The sequence below is a fragment of the Mauremys reevesii genome, linkage group 2 (genome assembly GCF_016161935.1).
Source record: "Mauremys reevesii isolate NIE-2019 linkage group 2, ASM1616193v1, whole genome shotgun sequence".
Lineage (NCBI taxonomy): Eukaryota > Metazoa > Chordata > Testudines > Geoemydidae > Mauremys > Mauremys reevesii.
The window spans coordinates 33661786-33673048 of NC_052624.1; the positions used below are offsets into that span (position 1 = coordinate 33661786).

Below are 11263 nucleotides of genomic sequence, written 5' to 3' on the forward strand. Positions count from 1 at the left end.
CGGAGTGCAAATGACCACACAAGATTCAGGGCAACAGAGAATCTGGCTGCTGCCTGAAGGATATCCTCCTCCACATATCAAAGAATCCCACCCACCGCTGCATGGAATAAGACATGCTCCAGGTTCTGAAATGGCAGAGTGATCGCCAGGCTAACGCCAAAATACACTACCTTGGGACTTCCTTAGTGCTGCAGTTCTAGCCTTTGGGCTGCAAGGAATAGAACCGAGATCTCTCAGCTCCAAGCAGTCAGCACAACAACGTCCAGAAGCATTTCCTTCTCTTGCTGCTGCAATACATAGCCTCTAGATTACCTTCATGTAGACTGAGGCAGCAGCAGAGACATCTGTAGGGTCCCCCAAAATGTCTAAGGAAACTAGCCATCTGACATCCCCTGAAAAACTGAGACACTAGTAGCATTTCTCAAAACTTCATGGCATTGAGGCCCCCTTCTGACAACAAAAATTACCACATGGCCCTGGGAAGAGGGACCACCCAGGATGGAGGGGCCAAAGTCAAAGCCTGAGCCCCACCACCCTGGGGCTTGGGCCGAAGCTCAAGGGCTTCACTCCTGGGCAGGGGGGTTGTAACCTGAGCCCCACCGCCCAGGGCTGAAGCCGAAGCCTGAGCCCCACCGCCCAGGGCTGAAGCCCTTGGGCTTTGGCTTCAGCCCTAGGCACAACAAATCAAATGCCAAACCTGGTGACTCCATTAAAATGGGGTCCTGACCCACAGTTTGAGAACTGCTGGCTGAGAGGATAGGCAGCCTTACCTTCAGGGCTCCTGTAGGTAGCAAAGCGATCCTGGAGTGTTAGGGAAAAGATGGGGAGAGGGCAGGAGGGTGTTGGGGACATACAGTACAATTGGATTTCGATTGCCAAACGTTGTTCAAACATCAGGGCCCACGTACTCTAATATTACACTCTACTCCTCTCCCTACAAACCACCTATATGCTTCATATCCCTTTCCAAAAAACTCTTTTTACCTTTTCTTTCAACATATCTTGACCTATTTAAAAATAGCACTACCTGATTTGGCATTGTACTAAAGAATTCGCTTTGTTGCCTGCTGACGTGGGGCGAAAGTGAAATACATTGACTGAGATGTGCCTCCCAATACTACTATTCTTTCTCTGCAATAGTATGAAAGCTTTAACATTGGCCCCTGTGTCTTTTGAAGCTTTCCCATAATACTACTTTTCACTTATCCAAGCCTCTCAAAGCACTTTACAAACATCAGATGTTCTAATAATTAAGGAGCAATTCCCTATACAATGAAATCACTCCCAAAGGAGCAAGGGATGCCTCTGTATTCTAGGCCAACTATTCATCTCATCCAACCTGTTGATCCATTGCTTCCCTAGACAGTAATGTTGGTGTGTCTGCACGCAAGGGAAATGGTTCACAATTGCTGTAAAAGAGGTAAAACTGGGATAGTTTAGTTTCTCCTCAAGCTTCCAGAAGATGGAAAAGTGGATGATTCTCAGATATCCTTCCTTCTCCCCATCCCCCGCACCAACTAACTCCATTCTGAGACTCTGCTTAAACATGAGGGCTCACATAACCCCTTTTTCATTTACAATGTTTGCTCCCAATTTGTGAATTAAAAGGCAACAAGTGATTTTATTTCCAGTTGCAACTTTAAAGTTGGAATTTTCAGCGTAGTTTGATAGCAATTATTACAAAGTTAAACTTTTTTCCTCACATTGGTAGATGGATCTCCCCCCAAATTAGTGGTATTTTAGATCAGCAGTTAATAATTGCTCTCATCACTTTCCCTGCAGGAAGCCGCCTCAATTGCACAAATAACATGGTTTCTCTTCATTGGGAATCAATCTGGCAAACAAAGTGTCTAGCCTGAAATGCAGACTTTTCTTCTGAATGGGATGAGGAATCACATTTTTTATAGAAGACTGAAGCAGTAATTGTACTTAGTTTTTTTTCCTCCTGCTGATAATAGCCCACCTTAACTGATTACTCTCATAGTTAGTATGGCAACACCCATTTTTTCATGTCTTCTGTGTATATATATCTTCCTCCTGTATTTTCCACTGCATGCATCTGATGAAGTGGGTTTTAGCCCATGAAAGCTTATGGCTCAGATAAATTTGTTAGTCTCTAAGGTGCCACAAATACTCCTGTTCTTTTTGCTGATACAGACTAACACAGCTACCACTCTGAAACCTATACTTAGAAGGGCTCTTAGCCCTGGGAGGCCAAACTATGGGCCATTGGGAGGGAGTGAGTTACAACCTAACAGGAATTTGATGGCTGCAGGTAACCTGCATTAAATGGAGTGGATTTCAGCCACCCTGAAGGGGTTAAAAGCAGTAAAAGAACAGCTGGGGAAGCTTAGTGAGTAGCTGACCACAGCTGTGGCCAGCTCAATCAGAGCCTAACTGGCCCTTATAAAAGGGCTGTGGGCCAGAGACAACACACCCACTTTCTAGTTTCTTGGGAAAGAAGGACCTGGCTGCCTGGGAGCTGAGAAGGGTACCTGAGGTGGAGGAAGGGCAGAGGGAGCTGGGGAGCTCCAGCCAGGAAAAACCCCAGGCTGCAGGCCTTGCTAAAAAGGGTACTGGGGCTGCAGTGGGGCAGCCCAGAGATAGGCAAAGGCAGCAGGTCCTAACCCTCCTGCTGATGAGTGATTCACAGACTGCAGTCCGGCCCAGTAAGCATGATTGGCAGTAGCCACTGAGGCAAGGTGGGGGTAGAGGATTGGTGGTTCCCCTGAGTGGGGCGATCCAGATTGTGGGTTACTGCTGGGGGCAGAACCCCAACATAAAAGGGCATGGGGGTCCAGGAGGAACACTGTGGCCAGCGGCAGGTGAGACACTGGCCTGCGGAGGGTGCTCGGGGCTGGAAGAGCTAATACCCAGGAGGCACATGCAAGTGAGTTGTCACCCTGCCACACACCCACATCTATAGTATACCTGTAGTATTACCTTGCCTTAAGATGTAGTACTGAATGTTAGGACAGGTAGCCTCCACAAACTATACTTCTGGATAAAGAAGCAGCCAGAGGCCACAATGCAGAATCCTTCCGTGCCTCATTTACATACAAAGACATGGTCCTGGCACCATGTGACAGCACATGACAATAGACAAGGGAGAGTCACTAGTGTCTTATCTAGCCACCAGGCTGAACAGCTAGGTTGTGTGGAAAAGTTTACTTTTAGTGTGTCTGTGCAAATAAACACCACCAAGTTTTGAATTAGTTAAGCAATAGCCTGCTCCTCGCAGTGTGTGTATTGTTTGCCACTGGAGGAAGAATCAGGGTGACTCTGAACTGCTCTGCTCATAAGAACTTTTTTTTTTTTGAGCGCGCGAACGCAGTCCCCCACTACCACAAATTATGCAGTCGAGTTTCCCGCATTTGGGGAAATCGCAGGGGTCAGCACACCCGCAGTGCAATGGATGAGCCTCACCCTGGGAAAACCACCTTCGTGATCATGGTATCTCCCCTGCCTGCAGGGTATTTGCCTGCTTCTAAGAAGGCACTGAGTTGCCATCTTTTGCCCCCTTGAATAGGTTTTACCACAGAAAAAATAAAGAGCTAAAGAAATGTAGTATTAAAGAAAACAAAGTTTAGACAAAAGCTCTACGTTCTCCACTCTGTCAGCTGAGGTTACCCTTACAAACTTAAAAATGAACACCCCAAGCCTAAGTCTTTGGAAAATGTTGGTAAAACTAAAGCAACTAATTCCCAGAGAGATGTTCTGGCTAAATCATATTCTTAGAGCAGAATTTAGCCTTTTCCTGTTTTAAATGTTCCATTGGGACATGGAAGAATGCATGTAACTGACACATCAGGAAGACAGTTTGTAGACGCTGCTCAAGGCCTGACACATAGTTAAATTGCAGGTAGCGCAGTAAAGTGTTAAAAATGAAATGCAAACAAAATTTGTTTACATAATGAACAGAGGTAGCCTTGACTTCAAAAGGCATCAGCACTTGCTTGAGGATGTTGTGCACTAAGTGATCAGGATTCCTATCAACAATTTGCAGCAAGACTTAAAACACAAACTACTCAATTCAGTCTTTAAGGTTCCTGCCAGTTGTTTGATTCCAGCCACCAGAACAGCTTGATACTATTGCAGCATTCACAGGGAGTGTTTAAAGAAAAGAAACAATACCCCCACTACACATTTTCCAGCCATACAAACTTAGTCTAGATCAGGGATCAGCAACCTTTCAGAGGTGGTGTGCCGAATCTTCATTTAATCATTCTGATTTAAGGTTTCGTGTGCCAGTAATACATTTTAATGTTTTTAGAAGGTCTTTCTAGAAGTCTATAATATATAACTAAACTATTGTTGTATGGAAAGTAAATAAGGCTTTTAAAATGTTTAGAAGCTTCATTTAAAATTAAATTAAAATGCAGAGCCCCCCCCGGACCGGTGGCCAGGACCCAGGCGGTGTGAGTGCCACTGAAAATCAGCTTGTGTGCCACCTTCGGCACCTGTGCCATAGGTTGCCTACCCCTGGTCTAGATAGAAATCGTCTCAAAATCTAAAACAAACTGGGTTGTTTAACTCTGCAGTATGGGCTATGACTGTCTGTGGGAGGTTTCAGGTAATCAACAAAGTAAGATGCATAGCTGATTATCTCCATTTGACCTATCTAGATATTGCAGATGGAAAAATACATATTGATGTGACACTTGCACAAAATGTGTGTTCTAATGTATTGAACACCCCCATTGGGGGAAATAGTGTTTTTAATTAAACGTGTAGGGGAAAAAGAGTGAACGTTCATGGAAAAATCTGAGAATTTTTAAAGAGCAGTGTTTCTACTGGGCTTTCAGATTATAACAATATTTTTGCAGGCTGAGGGTTATATTTTATCCTTGATCTTTGTGCAAATCTCTGTGTGAAGTCTCCACAGTGGAGTCTCATATTACCAAGCTTTCATTACACTGAAAACAAACATCTGTGCCTAAATGGCATGAACCAGGAATATCTCCCCTGAATTCAGTGGAACTGAACCTGCACAAAACTGACATGAGGGTGGAATAACCCTTGGTTACATTGACCAGTATATGGTGTAGTAATATTCTACAAGAATACCATGCAGCATTATCACTAATTCAAAAACTAAACAACAATTGACAAATCACTTTAAAAGTATATGTTGTGATGTGATGTTCTTAGTTTTTCTTCTCAGCTAACAAAATTCAGTCCTTCACGCCAGGTCTTCCAGCCATTGGTGTGAATTTAAGAGAATTCTACTAAATTCTAAAATGCACCTTACAGGATATCAAGAGCCATTTAAATTAAAAGAAATGAAACAAAAAGCAGAAATGTGAAGTCATGAGCTTGCTGCTAAAAACAAAGGAAGTATCTTTTCTTCACAACAGAAAGGTGTTGTTAATCAGGGTACATGACAATTACAGTGGCTTAATGGAAATTATGTGCTGCCTTACATTTTACATAACTGTAATGCAATGATATTCATATATAAAATTCTACAGAGCATGTTCAAGCCCTGGGATAAAAGGGTTCAATTCCCATTGACTTCAATTAATTGTGCCCACTTATGCCAGGGTCGAATCCGATCCCCACAGTAAACAATAGCACTTGCACCTATTTAGGCCATGCCAGGTTTGGCTTATTATTTGTGCCTCGAAGCCTATTCATGGATCAGGACCCCATTGTGCTAGGTGCTGTACAAACCAGAACAAAAATATGGTCCCTGTCCCAAAGATCCAACTACAATTTTTGCTGTAACAGGACACAACTTTGCATAGCCAATAAATAAAAAATGTACAATACTTAATCAAAAAAGACATTCTTAATTTAGCACTTCATTAAGATGATGGCATATATTTTACAGCTATAACACTGGGGACAAAAATTAGATTGAAACAAATAGTGACTGCATCAATATCATCAAATAGTGAAAGCATCAATATCATTCTACTAAAACAGAACCTTATTATAAGGATGCTATAATACTGAAACAATATGAGGTGTGAAACGTCATTAACTCTGACATTAATGGATTTATACATGAAACTGGTATTTGTTAAAAGTGAACATCTTAACCAAAACCAAGGATTTGGGGGAAATGCAGAAGGAACCAAAACCAAGAGATAAATACCTGATCTAAAAATGAAGTCATTTGGGATTACACATCCAAGTTCGTTTTGGGGTTCAGAATTAAACAAACCATGAAAATGAGCTTTCATGGCCCAGCCTTCTTTCTAAAAGTAGTGTCCCGAGTTAAATGCTTGACTACATTTAATGCTACTATTTCCTCAATAGGATCTACAGAATCTAGCCCACAGAGAGAGAACTCTCCTTGAAGCATGCTTAACAAACACTAATGGAAATTAACTTGCAGAGAAGAACAGCACCTTTAACTACAAAAACAGAGTTCCTATAATCAAATGAAAACTGATATTACTATTACGCTAATAAATTACTTTTATCCAGGTCAAATCTGCTTGCCTTACTCTATTATATGGTCTTAAATATAACTACATTGCATGAGTAAGGTGAGGAGAACTTGGCCCTAAATGTTTTTCCAGAGAAGTAAAAGAAGAATCATTATTGTAGTTCTGTGAATTCTCTTAACCCATATTAATTACCATTTACTTAGATTGCCTCATGTTTTGCAAGCACAGATAAAGACCTACTCCCTGCCCTGAAGATAGAGATACCAAACTTTTTAGATATCCTGAACACAATACAATCTTGAATTAATAAAGGCCCTTACTGGGTACTGAATGCCACAAGTAATTAACTCATTCCAGAAAAAAAGAAGAGTTTATTCTCAAATCCAGCTAATACTAACAATGATTTTTAAGAGTCTTTTCCTCAGCTTGTATTTAAAATAAGATTGTTTTTCTTCTTTGGTGCACTATACTCAGTTCTGTCCAGTTGATGTGTTCAGTGCAAAGTGTTCATCCTAACCACTATGCATTTCTTTTATAACACCAGGTATACCATATTATGTATCTCAGTTTTAATCACCTAATATGCAATTTTAGGATCATAGTCATCTGTCTGATTTCCATTTATAACAGGAGGAAAATTTAAAATAAGTTCCCCACAATGAGGAATTTCCACAGGAAACCACAGAACCATTTGCAGTAATGATCCCACCCCAACCCTTATTCACCAAAGAAGCCTTTATTCACACAGTAGCCCCCTTGACTTTATTGAGATCACTTGTCAAGTAAGGCCTACTTTGGTAGGTAACGGGTACAGGGCTGGTCCCACTTGTTGTTTAACGTTTATATTGCAACAGTGCCCGGAAACCACAATGGGGCCTGGGCCCATACATGAAGCTTTATGCTGATAGCACCTTTTGATCAGGGGATCTCAAACACTCTGTATAAAAGGGGAAGAGGAGCAAGCAGCATTATTCTCCTCCATCCCCCAGGGGTCATTCCCACGGCAGAGAATGATGGCAGGGGCATGGGGCTCTCCTCGTTCCTCCCTGGCTAAACACTTGGCCAGCTAGTGCCAAGGCTTGGTCTGTTTCTCCCCCGGGGCCGGGCATGACTCTCTTCCCCTGGCGCCCGCCTGTCGAAACGGAGCTGCTGGAACTGATGCTCTTGCTGCAACTTCCGCGACAGGAAGCTTGGCAGAGATGGCGAAAGAGCCCGCGGAGAGGAGCGCGCCCAGACCTTCCCCCCGAGCGGCGGGCAGGTGGCGGGGCGCGGGCTGTCCCTGGCTGCGCGCTCCCTCCCCAGCCGCTGGGCCACCTGCAGGGGGCAGAGCCCAGAGCCCTTCTCCTGCGCCGGGTGGCTCTGCGCCCCTCTCCCCAGGGAGCCTCAGGTCAGAGTCACCCTTCCCGCCCGCCAGCGGGGCGGCCCGCTCCGCTCCGCTCCGCTCCTACCTTGCTGGAGTTTCCCCGGCTGGCCGGTCCGGCCGGGCTGGAGCAGGCGCGTCTGGCAGCGGGTGCGAGGAGCAGCGAGCGGGCTGGGATCGCGCAACCGGCCCCCAGCTGCGTTCATTCACCTCTCGCCGGCCCCCACCCCAGGCACGCTGCTTTCCTCGCTGTGAGGAAGTGCTGTTGGCCTATCAGCTGCGCTCAGTGGGTGACTCGTGTCACGTTCAGCACCCCCACACCCAGGTACCCTGGGGAGAGGGACCCAGCCCAGGCACAGCCAGGCCCCGCACCCTGGGACACGGACCCCTTCCCAGAAATTTCGCACAAGCTCCCCAGATGCTGGGAGAAGAGTTTCCTGCCACTGCCCCGCACCCTCCTCTTGAGGAAAGCCAGATTCCCCCATTCCTAGGCTCCCTGCAAAGATTCCCCCAAAATCTGCTCTACCCATTCTTGGACTCCCCAAATCCTGTGGAGGGGAAATACCTAGGCACTGCAAGGAACTCCCAGGCCCTGGGTGAAGGGGACGACCAGTGATTAATTTGTAATGAAAGAGGTGCTGGGGCTGAAGCAGTTAGGTGCTAGGGCTCAAGCAATTTTTTTTTACTTTCATAACTGATGTGGCAAACCAGAGGAACAGGGGCTATGAATTGCCAAAACTAGAGGTGCCGGAGCTCAACCATGGCAAGCCCTAGCACAAATTAAGTCCTGGGGACTGCCCTACTCACTGCTCCAGATCCTCCTTCCACTCCTTACCAAGCCACCCCACCCAATTCTGGGTGAAGAGAGGCCCCCTACCCCACACCCCAAATACTGGATACAGAGACCTTTCAGGAGCCTCTCTGCAAGCAGATCCTGGGGGAGAGGGACCCCCTACAGAGCCTGCAATCTGCACCTATAGCCCCCAGAGGGAGGCCACTCCCTCCTCACCGTCCCACTGCCCCAGTGGTAGGGGCCTGTCTGCTGCCTGTGCCCCTTGGGGTGGGAGGTAGGGGCACTTTCATTCTTGCAGGGGCTTGTTGCACCCTTGCTGCCCCATCTCTGCTTGCTGTGTGTGAGTCACCCATGCAGAGATGTTCCCCTTGTTGGCTCTTTGCTTACTGAGATTTCCTGCTGGTCACACACATCTGCCACTGACCGCAATTGTAAAGTACCCAAGAGAGTGAGAGCTCGAGAGCCTCCTGCTCCGGCATGCTGGGGCTGGGCACCCTCGCTCTCTCAAGTGAATGTGCATGGGATGGAAATGCCAGCAAACAAAGCATCAGCTGCAAGCTCTTCCTAGGCTGGGGGTGGATAGGGACCAGGCTGGGAGGGGAGTTGCACTCCCATACACAACACTGCCACACTAACCACCATGTGGGGGAAAGCCTTCACTGTTCCTCCAGGGCACTGCACTGGTTTCTTCCCATTTTCTCTCCCCTAAACTGATTACTTCACCCTGTGACCCACCTTTCTTCCCCTCCTTTGCCTGTACTGTTTGATCCTCTCTGGTTTCACATGTAGCCCCCTAGAATGCCTCCTCCCCTATACTGTAGCTTTTTCTGTTTCACTTCCTCAGTCCTGCAAACATTTATACCTAATTTTAATCAAAAAACCAAGTCCCACTGAAGTCAATGGGCCTGGTTACATGAGTCAAATTACTCACACACCTAAGCGTTTGCAGGATCAAGGGCCTAAAACCATAAACTGAGGGTACAAAGTGCTGTCAAATGCACATAATAAACTGGGGGAATAGAGAAAATTATCTTTCTTTCTTTTCTTTTTGTTACAATAATCTGAAGTGTTGCATGTAACTATAGTAGATCTACAATTTTCAGAGAGAAATGTGATTTTTTCCCCCCCAAGTTGGAGGTGCCCATTTAAAAAGCATCTTCTTTGGAAAGAAACATCTAGTTACAGCCACGTCAATCATTTTTTGTAGATTTAGTGCATTGCAAATTGCTATTCTAAAAAGTACCTTAATTTGTTCACTGAATGGAAACAATGTTGCAGTGTGTTTAAACTTCATAAAAAGAAGTGTTTGAGAAAACAAAATGCCAACCCATCTTTAGGGTTATCTGTCAGAAAAGGGAATATAAATTAGAAAATTCAGCATGGCTGTTTCTGACTTGATGTTTTGACCTTTTTAGTTTTAATAGACCATAAGTGGTTGAAAGAGAGTACCTGTTGCATTGACAAGATATTATAACTATTAGACTGTAAGCTAGCTAGAGTCCCAAAGTGCTTGTGGTTTACAGTTTTATTGTAATTTCAATAATAGCTGAAGTGCTAAAACATTTAATTATAATGAATGTGATGGGGTGTCCACCCCACACATGCCCTGGAGGGATTAAAGTGCTAGCTGGGTCCCCAGGCTGCACCTGGAAGAGAAGAAAGGGAGCAGGGATTAATTAGATGAGACTTAACTGGATGGGAAGAGGCGGGGCCTCTATAAAGCCCAGAAGCTGAGAGAGAGAGAGAGAGAGAGAAAGGGAAGTAGTTTATAGTTATGCCCTTTCTAGGAAATGGGAGATGTGTTTGGGGTTACAAAAGCAAGTATAGTTCCTTCCTGGGAGTTTGAGCTGGCAAACTCAGGGAGAGCCAGAAAGGCTCAGGGGTAAAGTAGCAAAGTATGAGATAGGGCAGACTTTGGCTGCTTATTGAGAGGGCCCCTGAGCTGGAATCTGGAGCAGAGTGGGTCTAGATTCCCCTATCAGCCTCCATGGGGAAGGAGTGGTATAGATCAGTTAGTGGAGAGTGGACTTCCAGGTACAGTTTGTGCTTGATGACTGTGATACCCCCAGAAGGGGGAAACATACATAGTGACCTGGTTGGAAGACCAGGTTGTGAAGGTTCCCCTGGAGGTGCAGAGGCAGGTGGAGAAATTGCCAGAAGAGGATGCATCCCCTGAAGGGAGCCAATCCCCTGAGTAGCCAGGAGGAGGTGCCCTCAGTAGTGAGTGGACCCGGTGACAATGAATGATGTTGCAGGTAGCAATGCTGAAAATTAAGACTGCTTGACACACTTCCTTAGAGAAACAAGTTTTCAGTTCCTTATAACTTTGCCAAACTCACAAATTTTCCATGCTAGATATCTGCCCAAAATTTATTTGTGTGTATGCATGTGTGTGTACACATGTGCACACACGCACTTAAGCTTAAAAAAATTCAGCCATTTCTGAGAATGAGATGAAGGAATAATATTATTCCTTCATGTTAAAAAAAATTCTTACAACTGCTTAACTGAAACTCTAGCACCTTCATGCTTTAGAACAAAGGCTTAAAATTTGGTAGGGGTTGCCATAGTGTCAAATGTCTTTTGCCATCTCTCTGAAAATCCATCCAAATTTGGCCAAGTTATAATACTTTGAAAAATCTGTTTGCACATGCTCAGGAGGAATTTCTTTGAGTTTAGCTGTTTAAGTCACCAAAGATTACATCTGTACTG

General features: G+C 45.0%; 1 protein-coding gene and 1 non-coding gene across 2 annotated transcripts in view; both read right to left on the minus strand.

The window, feature by feature from the left end:
- LOC120396762 (amyloid beta precursor protein binding family B member 1 interacting protein) overlaps positions 1 to 8103 on the minus strand; it is a 107729-nt gene extending 99626 nt beyond the window's left edge. The window contains exon 1 of the mRNA XM_039521820.1: positions 7847 to 8103. The gene's annotated coding sequence lies outside the window, so the exon portion shown is untranslated. The remainder of the gene's footprint in view (positions 1 to 7846) is intronic.
- LOC120399676 lies at positions 3316 to 3477 on the minus strand. Its single transcript, XR_005595290.1, has one exon. It is a non-coding gene; the product is annotated as a U1 spliceosomal RNA (small nuclear RNA).
- Positions 8104 to 11263: the final 3160 nt, after the last annotated feature.